This window comes from Brachyhypopomus gauderio, chromosome 9, assembly GCF_052324685.1.
Source record: "Brachyhypopomus gauderio isolate BG-103 chromosome 9, BGAUD_0.2, whole genome shotgun sequence".
NCBI classification, from domain to species: domain Eukaryota; kingdom Metazoa; phylum Chordata; class Actinopteri; order Gymnotiformes; family Hypopomidae; genus Brachyhypopomus; species Brachyhypopomus gauderio.
Window position 1 is genome coordinate 20,235,383 of NC_135219.1, and position 20,882 is coordinate 20,256,264.

A 20,882-nucleotide genomic window follows, 5' to 3' on the forward strand; every position below is an offset into this window, starting at 1 on the left:
CTCTCTCTCTCTCTCTCTCTCTCTATATATATATATATATATATATATATATATATATATATATATATATATATATCATGGTCCTTCTCTTTCCCCCTTTCTCTCTTACTGTCCGTTATATTCCCATTGATTCGAGAACCATAATTCATACGTGCCACGATAAGTTGTGGTTTGAAAAAAAGCACATGTGGAACGAGTGTCGAGGATTAACATGACCACCCTTAACGAGGGGTGAGAATGATGTCGAAAATATGGAGCGAAAAACAAACGCTTAACTTACCCCCCCCCCACACACACACACACACTAATATGTGTCAGATGTCTGGAAGAGGGTGTTGACGTGTGAGGAGCCTGAGAATAAGATTGAACTTGAGTGACTCTACAGTGAGAATTCTTTTGACTGCTTCTTACTACCACAAAACCCTACAACAAAAAGTGTTTTTGGGTTTTTTTTTTTTTGCATATATTTCTGCTACTGCTCTTGTTTGTCTAAGGAGGGTGCAGAAATTTTGAGGAAAGTTTTATGAAACTAGAATTTCTGTGGAATTGATATGAAATGAGCAAACAAAGTTATCTGGAAAGAAACTACCTGAAAATATGCCTTGGTAGTTACACCAATGCTCTACTCAAATTGCTTTTAATAAAGGATTTAACAAAACAACGCTAATAAAACCCCTAAGTTCCACCATCAATGGCTCTTCAGTGAGCTGCATTACACCATTTCAGGTATACATATCTCATGCTGAAAGATGCTAACACACCCTACCAGTTCTCTTTTAATGGCTGTAGTTACAACAGAGCAAACTCTCATAAATCGAAACATGCTGAAGTAATCACAAGTAAACTAGCGTCTGCCCGCTGCAGCGATTGGTCCCGTCTCGGCTGGGTTTGAAGGCGGCTGGTCTCGTCCCTCGGCCCTCAGCGGGGAGGAGTCGCTTGGGTCGGCCCTCAGTGCAGCGCCTTTGAAAGCTAAGCCCTCGTTTGGCTAGAGTGGATTCAGATGGCTTGGCTGCGGCTCAAAGGCAGACGACTCTCCGGGTCAGCTTATTACTTCAATAGACGCGAGGCGCTGATGCTCTCCTGTGTGGTGCCTTTCAATCACCCTCCAAAGACCGCGAGCGTAGGGTCAGCGCCTGCGAAGTGAGACCGAGCTGCGTCCTGTTGGGTTTAGCCCCAGCACTACGGAGGCTCAGAGTGGCTGGATGTCGGTGGCTGGATGTCGACCAAGACACGCTCTAAATTGCTATCGTCTGTTGTGCAGGGAATCCCAACTTCTCTTCTTTTAGCAAAAAGGAGGGAGGAAAAAAAATGTTTGCTGTGAGGAATGGAGCGCTTCCATTTGGTTATCAAACAGTTTGTGTTCCACTGTAAGCTAAATGTTTTCTGATCCATCAAATTTCCATACTGGCCATTCAGAAAGTTTTCTGTGAATTATAATTAACAATTCGCAAGGCCTTCTCAAACAGAGATAAAAATAAACAAACAGCTGCAAAGATGACAATAAGTGCTGGAAGTAATAGGTGTTTTGTTTTGGTTTTTACCAACCCATTTTTGTGCCCTGTTTATTGACATAAACACATATTTGTTTACTTAGTTGATTAACATTTTAAAACATTGGCTAGTTTTGTAGAATAAAACGTTCTAGGCAGAGCAATATAAGTTTAATTAAATCTGATAAAGTTAAGTTGATAAATTTCTTTTTTACCTACCAAGTCAAATTTTCTTCTTTTTCGTGTCCATTTTATTATTAGCATTACCTTGGTTGCATGGCTAAACGTTCTTGGCTACAACAATATTTTTCATACTCACAAAGTTGTGTAATGAAAACACAGCAAAGCATATTGTTCACCCTCACGGTCTGGTGCCCCCTTATGCCTTACACTGATAGGCTAATTGGGGGTTTAATGATGACCAATTAGAGCGGACCAGTGAACAGGATAAGCAAACAGTACTGTGCCACAATTATCTTGTACCTTTGGACTTCACACTGCAGGACTGGACTGAGGTCCTAGGACCACACACACACACACACACACACACAAACACACACACACACACACACACACACACACACACACACACACACACACACACACACATTGATGACTATGAATATAACCCCCATCCTTTATCCAGACTGGGGATCTGTGCTCAGATGCATATCTGTGATTTTACAGACTAATCCAATTTCGTAGAAGGTCGTCTCTGGTCTGGTGAGCACGCGCAACAGGCCACTGGAGGGGATTTGATAAGAAAAACCTCAAGCACATCAACTTGATTGTAAGGCCTGATGGCCAGTGGCTGAACCAAAATATATGAGGAAAAATAAATAGTTAGTGTGCAAGCTGTTTTCACTAGAAATCCCATATGGTCAGTAATGCTACGCTAGGGCCACACAAAACAACATTCTGGACCAAATCATCTTACCTACTTTGACTGTCTATTCAAACAATCTGGGGTCTATATAAATAAATTAAATATATCCATCATTGTACTATCAAAATTTGTTTTTCAGCATTATACAGTATACATAAACTTATAGGCAAAAGTGGCACCTATGAGAATTACTTCAGATGATGGATGTAGGAGACTTGTTATAAAATAACTGGTTCTTGTTGCTTTGCTAAGAGCCAGATGTCAGATTAGGTGTCAACTATTCTGCTATGTCCTAATGAAATGAAAGAAAAATCTTTTATTAGACTTTATATTAAAGAAAATGAGCAGCATACACATATTAATTTATTACTAATATTGAATCAAATAAAAAATCTATAATCATTCCCTCAGCATGTTATACTGAGCTACTGATACTGAGAATTACTGATACTATTGACTTTAAAAAAAAGAAAAAAAAATATATACACCATGCATAGAGAATTATAGTCTGAATGTTGTTTAAAAGCATTTTCATATTTTCATTAGCATGATTCAGTATTAAGAACATCCCGTTTAACTTGTGACTTTAAGTCGTTAAGTGGTCTTGATCAAATGCAATAAAAGTCACATCCATTAATTGAAATCATAAGGTTTTTCATGCAGTATATATGTAGTGATTTACTCTGACCATCTCTTCCTGTGGCTGACCCCACACTAAGCAGCATCATAAGTATCAACATTGTTTTCTAACAGCTTCAAAGTATTTTCAAAGCGTTAAGCATAAAAGTACAATATAAGATATGCATCACCACACACAAGAGTCACAGAGACTTTTTAAGCTTACATTTTAGTGCCTTAACATGTTGATGAGGCAGTATCTCTTGAAAATGTTTACATCTGTTTTAAATAAGATACAAATGAAAATACATCTACTATAACAGAGAAAGATATAGTTAAACACTGTTATGGAGTCTTATATGCTAGGCTGGTTGAAAGTAATTAAAAAAAGACAACACTTTATTGATCCAAAGGGAAGTCGTTGAATTACATCAAAATCAAATGTGTATGAACATGTACTGTATCAGTATCAGGTTCTCCAAGTGTATTCCTTGGCTGTCCTAGAACTCTGCCTCAGTGCCCCTCCTTTCTCTCTCTCTCTCTCTCTCTCTCTCTCTTTCTCTCTCTCTTCCACCCTCCCCGGTTCCCCACCACTCACACACTCTCTCTCTCTCTCTGTGACACTCCTCCCTCAATGCCCCGCCCCTCACCTCTAAGTGCCCACCTGTTTTCTTTAGAGCCCCTCCTCCCTCCCTCAGTGCCCCGCCTCTTGCCCCTAAGTGCTCACCTCTTTTCTTTAGAGCCCCTCCTCCCTCCCTCAGTGCCCCACCTCTCTATACAGTACCCCACCTCTTTTCTTTAGAGCCCCTCCTCCCTCCCTCAGTGTCCCGCCTCTTGCCCCTAAGTGCCCACCTCTTTTCTTTAGAGCCCCTAAGTGCCCACCTCTTTTCTTTAGAGCCCCTCCTCCCTCCCTCAGTGCCCCACCTCTCTAATACAGTACCCCACCTCTTTTCTTTAGAGCCCCTCCTCCCTCCCTCAGTGCCCCACCTCTCTAATACAGTACCCCACCTCTTTTCTTTAGAGCCCCTCCTCCCTCCCTCAGTGCCCCACCTCTTGCCCCTAAGTGCTCACCTCTTTTCTTTAGAGCCCCTCCTCCCTCCCTCAGTGCCCCGCCTCTTGCCCCTATGTACCCACCTCTTTTCTTTAGAGCCCCTCCTCCCTCCCTCAGTGCCCCGCCTCTTGCCCCTATGTACCCACCTCTTTTCTTTAGAGCCCCTCCTCCCTCCCTCAGTGCCCCGCCTCTTGCCCCTATGTACCCACCTCTTTTCTTTAGAGCCCCTCCTCCCTCCCTAAGTGCCCCGCCTCTTGCCCCTATGTACCCACCTCTTTTCTTTAGAGCCCCTCCTCCCTCCCTCAGTGCCCCGCCTCTTGCCCCTATGTACCCACCTCTTTTCTTCTGTGTCCTGGCCTGTACTTCTTTCTCCACTTAGAAAGCCTTCTTCTCTGTCCAACAGGCAACAGAATGCTACTGTAATGAACATCAGAGAAAGCAATCCACGCTTGCCAACGTTAGATGTAGCTGGTCCAACACTTCTGAGGGTGGCAGCCTCACAAAACATGTAATATTTGGTTATTTGTCATTGCACTACACTAGCCAGATGATTAGGCCTACAGAAACTAGACCAAACAAAACTATAATATACAGCAGGACTGCAGTTCAGAAGACTCGTGTATCCAGTGATGATGATTATTGATTCACCTAATTGAATATGTTCAGAAGACTCCTGTGTCCAGTGATGATGAATACGTGAAGCAACTTCAGCGGTGGCGTCAACAGCTCTAGCAGTCAACAGCTCTAGCAGCTCTAGAAGCCTTCATGGGACTCCTTCATAGAGTGCAGCACAGGCATTTCCTGGAGGCTTGTCTTCCTGGAGAATGGCCAGACGTTTGGATAATGTGTGGTGCCTTTGTGTTTAAACAAATAAATAAACACACAAAAATGCTATTTATTAAAAAGGCTGCATGTCCTACATAATTAGTCTAATATACGCTATATGTCAGTACTCTTGAATTAAAGCTGCTATTTTGCATTTTGTCTTCAACCTCACCGCTTTGTTTTAAATCCAGCGTGCAGGAGTATAAAGCCAGAATAACAAAAACTGTGTCAGCGGCCAATTACATACAGCCTGCACTGTACACTGGCAAATGCCAACATTAAAGCCATTAAATTAAGTGGGACCAGGTGCGCCGGTGCCCCACGTCCTGCCCCGCGTCCCGCACGCTGCGGCGAGTGCCCGTCTACGTCTGCGCGCCCACGTCTACTCGCTTGTCTCCGGTTCTGCCCAGAGATCAGGGCATTCCCCTCTGCCAGCAGCGAGAGCTGGAGGCCTTGGCCAGACATGCGGACCCCCGCATGAAGAGGCTGGCAGCAGCACGGCGGCCCGCGTGCCAGGGCATGCTGGGAGCCAGGGCGGTCTGCGAGCACTTCACCAGCACGTCGCTCATAATCTCCTGGCCACCGTAGCTGATAACTCAAAATGACAATATAATGAAGGCCGCAAGACAGCGTGCGGGAGGGCAGGGTTTCAGGAGTCCTCTTTCCTGACGCATGCACAACGCCAGCCAAAGGGCTCGAGTGGAACAAAAGACACATTGAGAGTCATGTGATGCCCTGTCCGCCCCCCCTTCCCCTTTTTTGTGTACCTCTGTGCAGTGGATCCAGCAAGTCATTATTTGTGTTGCTCTGTTCTCCATTGGTCTGAAGTGTAAATCTAACGACAAGGATAACAGCGCAAGAAACATACTGGGACAGAATTCTTGGAGACAACTTCCCACCTTCTTGTGTCTCCCTCCCTCTCCTGTAGCCGCAACCCACAAAACGGTGAAATGCATACATCTCGCGCTAGTAGCCTCGCCTAGCCCCGCCCCCCCCCCCCCCCCCCCCCCCCCCCGCTTCCTTATTTGTGCGTTGTTTGCGAGTAATTTAAATCACTCACCCATACCCCATCCACACTCGCTCCAGGTCTCGGAGGGGAGGGTGCCGCTACAGCGGAAATGGTGGATTAATTAGGGAGACTCCCCTCCAGGGAGGCATTAGCCCGAGCAGCCGCGGTCGAATGGGACGCATTAGCTGCCGAACCCCCCTGGCACGTTCGAGCCTCTGCTCGGCCCAGGTAATTAATAAGGCCTTGATGCCAGCGAAGAAGACTTATTTGGAGCTTATGGCCTCAAACGGTCTGCAGCTGTACCGGAGAGAATTGGAATAAAGCCTCATTCTGCCTCTCTAAAGTTAAATGCGGGCATGTCTCTGAAGCTCGCTGACTTCAGAGCTGTTTTCGCTGCTGGTTAACGCAGCAATGAGGCGTGGGCATGTGCTGATATTTGAATGAGCGTCTTAGGCGCTCCTCTGAGGTATCCAGGAGGGAACAGCTGAGACATTAATACCATTGTCATTCATGGGTTTACCACTTAGTGGAATGAAAGACTTCTTGGACATAGGTGGTTTAGCTTGTGTAGTGTTTGGCTGTCCTGGTTGCTGTTCATAAGACTCAGCATTCTTTAGCTAGGGTGAAATTGGGCGATTTTGGTGTCATTTGCCTTCTAGGCAAGAAAAAATTAAACAGAAGTAACACTAATACATATACTCTTATTTACATATGTTGCCGGTTATTTGATATAATAAAAAGGCAATGAAGAGAATTAACAGAAAATGTGATCTTTTTGAAGAAAGTCCTGTAGATTGACATATTGCAAGTTAAGTCATATAGGGGTATGCTGACCAACTGACCATTTCATTTACAAAAGATTTTTTCTTTGATTTCTTTTCAGATATTTAACTATACACTCCAGTCGGTCACATTTTCTTATTCTTATTTGCATAAATGGAAATTTTAAAAAATATGAACCCAGCTGATAAAGTGTAAGATTTAGAATGTGGTTAATTTTTTAAACAGCCCAGTGAAATAATTTCAACAAAAAACACGAGTTCACATAAAGGAGCCTGAACGTTCATATATGATCACAAACTGCTGCTGATCTTCATTCATATAGTATAGTATAAATATTTCATGCATTTGGCAATAAATGTAATTTCCTCCTCATTTCTCTTATAACTTCAAACAGAACCGTTATTAAACTTTAATACAAAAGTCTTATTACTGCTCTACATGAACAATCAAACTCAGGCTAGGTTTGTTCGGACCATCCAACACGGCAACCGTCGAAACTACAGAAAAAGATGAAATGTTGAGCCCCAATCAGTTTTTTCCCCTCTTGTATTTTCCTGGCATGGTGGCTTTACTGAAAACAACATCAGCTGCAGAGCACAGAGAACTGTACATTACACGCACTTAAAGTAAAAAAGTTGAGCTACTGGCTCATTTTAGCCCATAGTCACCATTTTGTAAAATGTGTCTAGCATAGTAATTCTGGCTAATCTTTCTAATCTCTTGCTAATTCAAAAAAGATACATGTTTTCACATCTGGATCAATTTTATCTGCTATAGTCATATAGTCATTATATCCAACATGTAGTAATTTTGTGGATTATCCACTGTGTGTATGTGTGTGTGTGTGTGAGTGCGTATGTATGTGTGTGTGTGTGTGTGTGTGTGTGTGTGTGTAAAGAAATACTTTCTGATGTTCCTATGTTCTTTCCTCCACAGTCGAGGAGAAATGATAGGTACTTATGATCACAGGGGAATATGGACTCATGGTGATACAGGGAACACACCAACACACATTTCTTACCTCTCTGCCTTACAGACAACATGAGTATGTGTGAAATATTGGGATTTAGAACAATGTTATCATGTTTGTAGAGAAAAAAATATATCCTGCAAGTTTTTGGTTTAGGCAGACATTCAGCAGACCTTATTCTGAAACACTTATTCTCACTGGGACTGTGGCATGGCTTATAAGGTCAGACCCTAGGCCAGCCAAGTGGGGACATTTCTAATACTGGGGACATATGTAATTCTGGGGACATATCGAAAACTGGGGACAAATTGACACAGGGGACATATCTAACACTGCTTACAGAGGACATAGCACCTATACGTTCATTAAGCTGACCTACAGCGCTTTGCTGAACGATGGCATGACAAGATGTGTACAAGTATGTTCTAGAAGAAGATCAATTTAACCCCTACTCTCTCAGGCTGTTAGCGGTTTGTGTGATAGGCGAGGCCTATGTCCACCAGTGACTTTATTAAGTACACCCACCTTGAACCCACACCTTCTGATCACTTTATCAATCCATCAGCCATTCAATATACACTAGTAATGTAGTATTTTCTAATAAATTGGCGGATACGTGAAGGCAGCAAGTGAAAACCATCCATCGTTTATATAGTTATGATAACAGGGTGAAAAAAATTAAAACACTTTTGTCTGAATGACAACAGTGCCAGAGGGACAGAAGGCCTTGCCCAAAGCCTTGGGCTGAGTAGAAGGCTCAGAATAACTTTGTTACCTTTTTCTTCTTTAGACTGAGGCCGGACTGACAAGCTCCAGGGTCTAGTGTCAGGCAAAGCTGACAGAAAGAACCCGGTGTACTGCAGGGGACAGGAAGTTCCTCATTCCAGCGGGGTTATCAAAAGACAAGTGTGAAAGAGGTCAAAACACTCACAGCAGATGACACCCGGCTCCATATTTATGATACGTGTATCTTCAGAATAATTAGAGGAAACACTGTCTGCGTGAAATGAGAGATTTTATATTTCATCTCCTTTCATCTCATCTCATGTGTTAAAGGAATACCGCGTTACACTCGTGTACTTTGGCTCTGATTGTTTTCCAACATGTCTGTACACACACGGGTCCACAGGGTCAGGAGAAGTCTGGTCTGGGCTGCAGTTTGAGGTGGAAGCCCAGCCCTCTCTCTCTCCGCCCTCAGCAAGGTCGTGTTGTGACACAGTGGTGGGAGATGGCTGCCGTACAGGGAGCTGTCAGTCATGCCGCTCTCAGCAGAGCGGGGTGTGGCGGAGGCAGAGGCAGGCAAGAGTGCTGGCACACATCACTTGCTCGCACACAGGCACATACGTGTACACAAATGCACACCGCCACATACGTGTGCACGCCTCATATGTGTACACAAATACACACAGGCTCAGACTACAGATACTGGTTTCATCAATTGCACGTTGTTTCTGAACAGGACACGGGTGGTATAAATTCTGTGCCCAGTATGGTTTCAACAATGAATCCAACACCCACCCTCCCACCCCCGTGTGTGTGTGTGTGTGTGTGTGTGTGTGTGATGTGCTCGGAGCAACCCACTGAACATATGCTCAGGGAAGTCTTCTCGCGTAGCCATTTGCTTTCATTTGTGTTTGTGTGGTCAAATTTAATCAAGGAAGCATCTGGGCCCCTTTAATGGGAGTAATTGTCCTTTCTGCATGCCTGTTTGTGTGTGTTAGTGGGTGTGGGGGCGTGTGTGCGCGCATGCATTTGCGTGTGAGTTTTGCCTGTGTGTGTGTGTGTGTGTGTGTGTGTGTGTGTGTGTGTGTGAGTGTTCTGTGTTTGTGAAACAGCTTGAGGTCACGCTCTGTGTGCATGCATGGACAGTACGAGAGCATGTCTAGGCATCTATCTGAGAGGCTATTGTAATTGCCAACATCAAACACATTCCTCTGTGGTTCGCTAATTATGCCGGGCTTAACTTGGCACCGGGGAGAGAGATCCTCGCCGAAGTCGATAAATCTGTCCACAAAGACTCGTCCTAAACGTAATAACAGCCGTTGGCACCCAGACCTCCCAGAGGGCCAGACAGGCTGGTCGAGCCCTTCAACAGCCACACTCCCTCCCCAGCCGTGGGCAGGCCCTCCAGGTGTACTCTCTCTTCTGGGACAACACCCACCGGCTGGGCCTGCTCCTCGCACCAGCAGCGCTCAGGCGGTAGCATAACCCCCTTCCAGAACATTCTCTGGGGCTCAAGGCCTGCTGCGAAAATGGCCTCCCCTCCTGTTCATACTCCTGCCGTCCACTGGAATGCACAAACACTTCACACTCGACGCCTCTCATGCTAATGCCACTGAAGTATTTGTTTGCCTGAGATTGCTTCCCTCCACAACTATGAACATGGTTCTTTCATTCTTTAATTTTTGGACTACTGGCAAGGACACAGTTATAGGTTCCCATCTGCATTTAAAAAAAATGTTGCAGTTAACACAATAATAAGCTGATGAGATGTGAATTATAGGCAGATGCATGATAATGAGCTATGGTTGCTTCCATATCGTTTTTTGTCATATATTTGCCTTGCTGGTGGGGGCATCTGTGAACTGTCTCACCTGCCTTTTTCCACAGAGCACAGAGGTAAGTAAACAACAATGGGGTGAGAGCCCATCTTCTCCCTCTGCCCTTCCTTTGTCTGTGAACCCCGGCGCATTATGCATGCAGTGTTTACAAGCAAGGCGAGAGTCATGCCTGTAGTACTTGCGTGCAGGCCAGGCACAGCCCTCCTCTCCTGTCTCCTTGTTCTTGCAACACATTCTCAAAATAATCCCTGTGGAGGAAAGACCTCGTCCTCCACTTCTGCTCTCAGGGGTCTTAAAAATGACCCCCCCCCACCCCCCCATCTTATTTACTTTTCACTATTCCACCCCCCCGTGGTTTTGGTTTGGATTGGTCTGTCCCATACAGGCTCCATGTGCAGCCCGAAGAAGGTGATGAATATTAATGACGGGCCCTTGTGAGATGTCGGTGTCTAATTAGGGGACTCTTGTTCTGTTAACATGCGAGTCGGACTGCTGGCCTGTGCAGAGGGGACAGGCCGCCCCCCCCCCCCAGCCCGCCACTGAACACGTCCCTGTGCTCTGTGGGCTTGGAATCGTTAACACGGGGTCTTGACCTTACAGGCCTCTTGGCTCTGAAGCAGCCGTTCGTCAGCCACCGGCTGTGAGGACGATTACGGTTTTTTTTTCTTCAGCACGGTGTCAAGACCGTCAGCCCCGGCGTCCCGCCTTTCTCGCGCGGGACAGGGAGACTACAGCGCTTCCTTTCCGTCTCTTTATGCGATGCCAGTGTCTTGTCTCCTGTTGTTTGGAGGATTTCATTTCATTCACCCCCCCTCCCCTCCACCATCCCCACCAGGTATACACACACACACACACACACACACACACACACACACACACACACACACACACACACACACACAAACACAATCTCTGCTGCTGTGCCGAACTGGAGCTAAACTTACAGCATTACAGGAATGCAGCGGTGTCGTTGCGCGTCGCCCGCGAGGGCCTCCAGGCGGCTGGCGCGAGACGCCTCCCGCCTCCCGCCTCGCGAGCTCCTGTGGGGACGTGCCGTGCGTCCTCGGCCTCAGATTCGATTCCCCACGGTGTCTCCCTCTCAGCACCTGCCTCGCCTCGTCCACACCCCCCCCCACCCCCACCCCCCCTCCTCCTCTCTGATCCCCCCCCCCCCACCCCTCCCTTGTTGTGCATATGCAAAGGAAGGCGACGTAGCCGCCCGCCTCAAACGCGAGGCGCCCCTGACAGCCTCATCAATGGCGCTGACAGAATAGGGACGGGAGGATGATGATCTAAGGAGTGCTGGATGCCGAGGTGCAGCCTCCCCACGGATTCATCAAGCCACCCGACGTGCCTCGGTTCACACTGCGATTGCGAGCGCTGTCCCGCGAGCGCTGTCCCGCGAGAGCGTTGGCCCTTCATCTGTGCACCTCCGTTGCACCTAAGCAAATTTCCATTTCAAAACAGGAAGCTTTCAGTCACCCCGGATCAATGGAGGTTTCCCCTTTATCATTAAGCCTACCATAAAGCAGTGGCCACTCTTGGCAGGCTGGAATAAAGAACGCGGGATGAGCCGGGCTCTCGTTTAATTTTTGATTGGCCAGCATTGTAATTTAATTTGATAAAACTAGCATTTAAAGTTCAATGGTCAGGATGACGTAAACTCTTGGCGGATCACAGGGGGGAGACGATGTGCAATCAGTTAACCAACTTCCCAGAAGGAAAAAAAGGGGCGGGGGGCATTGCTCTACATGTAAGTAGCACTGCTAAACTGATAACATCCTGCTAACAACCTTGGTTCAAAGCTCAAGCCCTTCTCATTTCTACTCAGCGCCATGTTTCCGTACATGTCAAACTAACTGTGTCTTGCTGTGTATCACGCGCAGGCGGGGAGTGTGGCTGCACTGTAACAGGCAGGGTGTGGGGTGCCCACCGCGAGCCTTATCTGATCATCCCTGCAGGCCGCAGTTTAGATTATCAAGCAGCCCATTCATCACGCCTAATCTGCTAATCCACCGATACTTATCTTCTCCACTCAGTGTGGGTCAGCGCTGAGAGTTCCTCTTTCCTCCATGAAAGCCGCTTCCTGAAGTCGCCTACAAGTTATCATTTTAGCACAAATATTAACAGGGCTGCTATTTCATGAGCAGGAGTTCAAATATAGAGCCAGAGGTACCGGTGTGTCAAAACCACAATAAAAACTGTTTTGTATCTCAGACAATACAGACCTCGGTTGCAGGCTGTCCAGTCCAAGCACAGGAAATCTCACTCAGGTGAAGCTAACAAAGCAACTGTATAAATACCGCAACCTATAGAAATTGATGCTAACAGACAGCGGTGGTACCTAATAGCCTTCATGTAACATAAACGTGCCACCTTTCAGTTGCTTATTAAACTGAACAAGCCCGCGGAACTTAATAAACGAAGGCTGGGTTGTGTAAGCTGCTGTGATGCTAACAGAGTCGACACGAGTGCAGTTTGCTAATGTCCCCCTGAGGAGAGGTGCGCGGGGGGGAAACAATGCCTCAGCACAGCTGGAGCTGTGTCAAGCATCATTTGCCTTTTCACATGATTAATTTGATTTTAATATCTTAAATTGAGGGCTGATTAATTTTGATCATACGTTAAAAACAATACACACTCCATTAATTAAAAGTTTTCGGTGACTCATTGGGGCGAAGTTTAACTGACGAAGCTGAACCACGTGATTCATTGGCACGCTTTAAACCTGCATCCGCACATGAATGGCTTTCATAATTGCTGGATTGTTCCAGGGCACTAATTGTCACTCATTTGTCTTTTCCTGGACTCTGAATTATTTTAGAAAGCAAAAGTTCAACCTAGCCACCCTTCAAGGTTAGTTTCCCCTGTCTGCTTACGGGCCTTTAGCCAAATACCTGCACAGGTGATGTTTCTTTGCTGTTTTTCTTCAGACTACAAAACTGTCAAATTTGAGGCTAATCCCTCGTCAGCGCGCAGAAAAGTGTCCAGAAGACAGATCCCCCCCCACTTAAAGGTACAGTGCCGCTGTTCATCCTCCAGTGGAGCAGAAAAGGGTGAGCTCATGCTGATCATGGTCGGAATGTGTGGGGCGTGGAGCGGAGGGGCAGGGCGGGGCACGGGGCCGCCGGGTCCTTCGGCTTCCTGCGTGCTCCGCAGGCCCTCGGGGGGGGAGCTGCTGTGTCTTTGGGGCAGGGGGTGGGGGAGGTGCTGGCGTGGTTTCTGGAGCTCCTGTGCCACACACTTACATACTGTTGAAAGATTGTTTTCGCACTGTGAATTCAGTCAGCGCGCTGGCATTAACAGGACGGCCTAGGACGCTTTCCCATAAAATACGAGCGTCTGTAATATATAGGCGGAATCGCATGTGCAGCTAACCTGGCGAGCCCGTCGGAATCAACTCGATGGAGGTGGGGAACGGCCCCCGCGAAGGCGAAGCCATGCTGCATTAAAGGCCGTCCTTGAAGTGTCTGAGGAGAGAACACGCACAATGGCGGCTGTGCGCCTCCCCGAGAACAAACAGGCGGACCGGGGGAAAACTATGGTGCCGAGGGCCCAAGGGCACGGCGAACGCGACACGGCATTGAGCCCTGTTTGCTTCCTCCTGCTCGTGGCTTCTTCACCAGGAGGCCCGATTTCCTACATCATTAATTGCCGAATAGATTGCCTGTTGAATTCTTAATGTGTTGCCAATGCATGTTTGTCATTACTGGGTTGGCACAGAGCAAAAAGCTCAGCCTTCAATCGCACGGCCTTGATTTCTGTTTAGGAACAAAGGCGCCGCTCCGGTCGCAGTGCTCGTGGAGCTGAAGGTGGGGTTGATATGTCTCCAACTCCTGTCCTGTTTTTGCTCACCTTTGGGGTGATGGCATCGAACATCTCGCAGAACCAAATGGATGATGTTGAGGGTAATATGTATATTCTGTTGTTGGGGAGGACACAGTGGAAATCCACCCAGCGGACTCAGGCAACCATCGCTTAACCAGTAGACTCATCCTAGTTTTACCTGTAGGAGTCGAGCATTTCAAAATCCATTTTAATGCATAAGTAGGGCTTTCACTTTAATGCATATTCAGTGACTTTGCATGTTTTAAGCTCTATGCAAATATTATTGGATTTTGAAAGGATTTGATGGATTTTCTATGGATTTTCTCGCACAAATGTTGGCAAAAAATAGAGTGAAATATCTATGCCTTTTTGTGGGGAAGATTTGCATGTATGAAAGATTTTAATGAAACCCTTCCCCCACCATGAAGAGCAGTAAGATTTTATTTCAAAATATCATTATTCGTAGCCAAAGCTTCATATACACAGAATCCAGAAAAAAATAATGTTTAGTTCCTTAGCTACTTACTTCCCACCATTTTGGCACAATATTGCAGACCGCAGTTTTATTGAGTATACAGGGCATGCAGCTCCATTTAATTGCTTTGTATGGTGTAACGTCTTAATGGAAAAGCTTTATACAAGAAAGCATTACTCTTATAAACCTAATGATTTTACATATAAAAACTACTGATAACAATAACAAATAATAATAATAATAATGTTCATATGTTATGGTTTTAATATTCCAATATTCCAACAACTGCCCCCTCAGAAGGAGGCTCGTCTCTAAACAGCCACACTTGTGTCTCCCACACATGATCAGTGCAACGTCTCGCTCCCTTGAGAACTTCAGGAGTTGGGCCTCCATTCGCCTCCCCCCGTCACGCTGAAACACAATACCAACAAAAGCTAATCCTCGAAGAATAATGATAATAAATAAAGTAAACCAGTAGTCATAATGGGCAGTGTCTTTGTTGGCTGCCGTGGGCCGTTCAGCAGACGCCGCGCTCTGTCTGGACACGACCTAGCGGCGGACCGGCGGGTCTGAGTGACACCCTGGAGCGAGAGGCCGCTCGTGGGGAATCTTCGTCAGCTCGCCTGTGTCGCCGTCCAGCTTGACAGACGCGCCTAATTTTGCTTCATGTAAACGACGCGCATGTCCAGCAGCGACGGACGATCCCGTCTGCCCCCGTCGCAGGACAAGAGGAGCGCGGTGGAGAGAGTGAGAGTGAGAGTGAGCGAGGACGAAGGACAGAAAGGACGGAGGGAGGGAGGACGTTTTCTTAGCCTGACTTCTGGAGAATGCGGTATGACCTGCATTCTTGCCTTTGTGTTACAGCGCACATCATCAACATAAATATAAAATGCCTTTATTTTTTTTGAAGGAACCGGTATTATCTAGAAATCAGTATGCAGAGCTTTCATCTGACGCTGTGTGACATCACTCACACCGCTGAGAGGCTGGAGTCTCTGCTTTTTAGAAATGTCTTCTGGCATTGCTCAGGCAGTCGGAGACCCCACAGACCAAAGTGGGGAAACTCAGCTCTGGCCACAAGGTTGAGAAGGACCCTGGCACAGAACAGAGGGTTCCAGGCTCCACGTCCCCCTGAAGGCAGCTGTGGTGCGTGTTGGACAGGCCCTGCGACGTAGGGGCCCCAACATGGGCCCCACTGTCCCTTACATTTCACTCAAGGCTGACACCCATTCTTTGGCATTACAGCCGATGAAGTAGCAGGGTTGCTACTTTACGGCCGCTAAAACCACGCGCTGTGTCTTTAAGGGCCAGCATGAGCATCAACTGACTGAAGTGAATAGACCTTGAAATAATAATGTCCTCTTTCTCTGTGAGGTTCCTCCTTCCCCACATCATATTGTACCGAAGCAGTTGCACATGGCGCCCTTAACACCACCCCGCGTGTTTCTTTGTCTTCCTTTCTTTATTACCCTCACTCACTTTTAATGCGCCGCGTAAGAAAAAGAGTGCACAGGGGCCGACTGTGGAAGTCTGAGGACCACATGAACCGCAGGGACCTTGGGAGGGATTAGACGAGCTCTTTGAAAAAGCAACTCCTCTGCAGGTTTTTGTTGGATAACAAGAACGGCAAAGCTCTTGCAGGCGAGGGGATGGCATTGAGATTATACGTGCTCACCCTCTCCTTCAAGCGAAGTGTTTCAGCTAACCCTCGCGTGTGCTTTTTCTCCCGTGTTTGAAAGCCACTCGTGAGATGGCAGTGACCCCTGAGTTAAATGTGATGGATGCATTCTGTCTAGACAAACATCCACTGTTCCGTTCGTCTGTCAGCGGGAGAACAGTTTACAAAAAAAAAGTTTAGGATAGGAGGATGAAAGAGGATTGTAGATGTTACTTGAATGTGCAGCCATATCTGTTTTCAGTCATTTAGACTAAAGACAAAAATCAAAGCACTTGTAGATGTCGGTACTGAAAGTTTTGATATGCAGTATACAAAGACGTGAATAATTTTAGCATATTCACCCCCTTTAATCCCCACATTAATCCTGACACAGTAACTCCCACTTGCATATCAGTTCTGCTCTGTCCATACACCTGTATCTCTCACGCTTTCTCCATCCACAGAGATCCTTCACCAGTGTGAACTGCAGCACGTGCCTGCAAGCTTCTCACACTGGAGCACCGGGGTTAGTCGAAAGGTCGTGCAACTTGCAGGATCCTGTACTCTCATACTTAACCCGAGGGACAATTTCAAGTATTTTGTTATTTTAAAATAGCGAATGCATCACCCGGGTTCTGCGGATAAGCCTTTGAACTGCAGGTTAGACTGCTGTAAGTTGTTGTACGCGGTGCTCTTTGAGTCAGTATTTACAGGTGTGTGCTGGCAGTTCTTCGCGTGTTTGTGCGCTGAAAGGCAGTCTTAATGCACACTCCTTTCCTGATGGAAGGAAGAAAAATCTGTCATTGGCTAAGTGTTTCTTCTTCCCCTCTATTGTGCTGTCACCCTATCTTTGAATCAAAAGCCCTCACCGGCTGTGGTTATTTACATTTTAAAATCTGCATTTCTCATATAGATCTGTCTGCCACTGGTTTTAATATCAGTGATGTTTCCCATGACACCTTTTGTTTTATTATGCATTATGAATTTCTTCTTCTCTCCCTTCATCTTCTCAAATCCCCAGCCCCACACCAAGGCTTATGAGGCCAACTGTTTTATCAGGAGGAGCTAGATTTATCATTTCAATCTCATTTCAATAAATAAAATAATCTCTCTTCTCTTAGAAGTGACAGCCACTAATGCTATTTTGTCATCATTAGAGCGAAACTTTTCTCGTGGAGAGCGAGACAAAGGGGGTCTCAAAAATTGATCACAGTGGCCACAACTGAACTGTTTGGGCTTCACGAGGAGCACAGACGATACGTTCGAACGCTGGCGTAGTGGCCGTAGTGCGCTGCTCGTAACTCCGACTTTGTTCCTGTTCTTGTTCCTTAAATGCTCGTCAGAGCTGGCGTACAGGCCCTCTTATCTCTCTGTCGAAAAAAGGGTCTCAAAAACAAAGCTGTCAAATCCCCAGCACAGGAGTACATGGTGAGACACGAGCGGCCATCAAAACGCCATTTTTTATTTTAATTGCTATCCTCTTCCCTTCCCATTTCTTCATTTTTCACCCCAGAGCAAATCAAGAGAAAAGCAGCGGAGAGCTGACAGGAAAACAATTGCGTTTCAAATTGAAGTCCCGGCAGAGAATGTTCAGTTCCTTAACCTGACATCCATTTTCTCACACACCCCACATGAAAAAAAAAAGAGGGAGAGAGAACGAGACAGAGGGAGAGGAGAGAGAAAGAAAGAAAGACAGAAAGGAAAGAATGAAAGAAAGGAATAAAAAAAAGGACAGACACCTCTAAAAAAAAAAGAGGGACCGTCCTTTTGAATATGTGTTTTCTGTTTATCATTAGCTGACTGGGTGCTTCATCATTCTGTGAAATCCCTATCTGGCGAACATAAGGCAGTGAGACAGCGGGGAATCAATCTTTTGTGCTTGGGCAGATAAACACAGGACGCAATCAGAGGGGAGACGGAGGCACGACGCCGGGCGCAGGACTCACGCCGCTGGTGATGGATGGCGGAAGTAAAAGTGTCAGGATGGCATTATGCAAATAGGGGAGGCATCCGAGCATCGCCCTGGTGATTATGGGAGATGGGGAGAGGAGCCCGTGGTCCCCGTGGCATCACTCCTGCCCGCCTCCCCGCACCTCCCCGCCCCCGCCCAACACCACCACCACCACCACCACCACACCTCCCTCCGTTCTTTTTGGGTTTGCTTTTCTCTTTCTAACTCAGTGCTTTGTTGTGTCCCCCGCGGGGCTGCCCCGGGGTGCGGGTGGGGCTGTGGATTACGGGAGAGATGTGAGTGGCTCTTCAGTTTTGTTTTGTTTGTTTTGGTTTTTTTTTTACCGTGTACACAGTCTCAGCAGTGACTCGCAGGACCACAGGCAGTCCGGTGGAAGGGTAGTGGCATCGCGGTGGCATTTCGATTCAGGAGAGGAAAGGGTTAAGTGACCACATTCAGTCTGACAAGCTGCCTGTTGGGGAGCGTATCCTCCCAAATAATGGTGTCCCAAATCTGTCCTACATGTATATCTGATATATGTTTCTAAATATGTTTCTAAATGTCAATGAGAAATTGTCAATGAGAAATTGGCGTCAATATCAGTTTTGATGTATAATCAATATACAGTTGTGTCATGAAACAGTTTACAGTTAAATTATCTTGATGATGTGAGCACCACAGAAAATGGCATCTAAAATGGAGACTCTTCAGGATCCTCTGAACACATCAGAATTGACTGGTGTCACTGTGCAGGAAGAACGACCCCTCAACGTCACTCCAGAAAAGTAACTGAAAAGTCATTTCAGTTTGTATTTATTTTACCCACCGCAATATCACACCAGCAACACAACAGTGATTTTTCTCTTCTCTTCTCTTCTCTTCTCTTCTCTTCTCTTCTCTTCTCTTCTCTCATATGTGTGACATTAATTCTAAATCTATTTATGCACTTATTTCTTTTTGAATTCACAGTAATCATAAAGGTCGTCCCCTAAAGGTCATCCCCTAAAGGTCATCCCCTAAAGGTCACGTGGCCGGAGACCCCTGGTCTAGCACAACTGGAGCCGCCTCTGCACCCTCATCACTCTCTCGCACCCATGATGCATCTTGCTGATGCAGAATCACAAACAACCAATGATCTCACAGAGCTTGGGTAGCGTCACGTGTAATAGTTTGTACATTAACGCTGGACAGCTCTTGATAGTGGACCCACGCCGCACTGCTCCCAAACACCAACCAGAGCTGCCAGTCTTCCCGCCTCTAACTTTGGCACTCCCCATAAAGCGCAGACAATACCACTCTGTTTCGGCAGATTGGATCCATTTGCATCGGACAACTCCTCTGCATATAGATTGATGGGTTTAATCAGCGAATCAGGGAGAGAGCTCACACATCAATCATTGTCAGCCTGGCCTTTTATTCGCTGCCCGTGCTTTCCCCCGCTCTGGCTCATCAACAGGAACAGGTTCGGGCGGAAGAACCAAACCTGAGATGAAAACAACAGCTTCTGAGTGGAGGGGGGGGGGGGTCTGTGGTCTGTGCAGGTAATTCTCAGAAGGACTCTTAGATAGATAATAAGTTAAAAGGAGACGTCCACAAACAGCAAGTGTCAGAGCTACTGCTGATCCATCCATGTCCCTAAGAGCAAATTAATAAGACCCATTAAAATGTTAGAATGGAGTGAATTAAATGGGAGTGAATTATAAGGGAGTGATGATGATGCTCACCATACTCTGCTTAAGAATATGGAAATTATATGAATATGGAAATTATATTCTATGTATTATGATTACTAATTATAACACACTATTTTTTAATCTATGTGAATTAATTAAATTACACTGTACCACATAATAGACGGTGCCAACCACATTTAAATAGTCTTTTCCAATTAAAATGAAAGTGTTAAAAAGCCTTTTTGAAGAGACAAAAGTATTTCATTCTCACATGTGGGTGACATTGTGTTGATTGAGGTCTTGTTGTGCATTCCTGCAGTCCCCTGATGCCACATGTATAGACGGAAGGTGTTAATTGAGTGGTGGTGTCAGTGCATTCTGTAACAGGTGAGATGGTCTGGACCTCTCTAGTGTCATAGTCAAAACTTTACCTGCAACACCTCCACCCGAGCGATATCGCTAACACTTCGCATTTCCTTTCTATGCTAATTACTGCAAATTCAATTAAGGTGATGCACAATAGTTAGGAGAAGTTGGACAGTGCTTTCACTTTTATTTTCACCAACTGCAGCTTTTTGCACTTACGATTGTCAAACACAATGTCGTGAATGACAAGAGTTCACTGATTTGACCAACGTGAACAGGGACTAAGCGAACGTGGGAGATGCATCGGTGTAGTAAAATTGATTGTGATAAAAGAATCGCACATGTTCCCCATTATGAAAGCCACTGATTCCCTCAAAGCCTGATTAAATGCCGGCTCCACCAGTAGGTACCAGTGATGTCAGAAGAATATAGAGGGCCCCGTTTCAACACCACATCTCTCAGAATCCGGGCACTAGTGAATTTCATTTTATGACACATTTATATTGGACTTAAATAACTTCCTCCTTGAAGTCACTTTGACAGGGGGAACACAAGTAGGTAATAAAGAAATCCACAAAACTATTACTGGAGGAAGAAACTTTAATACCGAATATCTCTTAATGACAGCATTCCAATTAGAACGGCTGCATTTTCTCTCTAGCCGCGAGTCAAAACGCAAACAAATAAAAGAGGGCCCGATTTAGAACGCTTATTAGCCTCCAGTCCCTTAGCAATTAAA

General features: G+C 46.0%; 1 long non-coding RNA gene across 1 annotated transcript; it reads right to left on the bottom strand.

Annotated features, from left to right (window-relative positions):
• Positions 1–855: 855 nt before the first annotated feature.
• LOC143522595 (uncharacterized) lies at positions 856–4,851 on the bottom strand. Its single transcript, XR_013133068.1, has 3 exons — positions 4,694–4,851; positions 4,381–4,462; positions 856–1,279 (listed from the first exon to the last, which is right to left on the bottom strand). It is a non-coding gene; the product is annotated as an uncharacterized LOC143522595 (long non-coding RNA).
• Between the last annotated feature and the right edge of the window lie 16,031 nt (positions 4,852–20,882).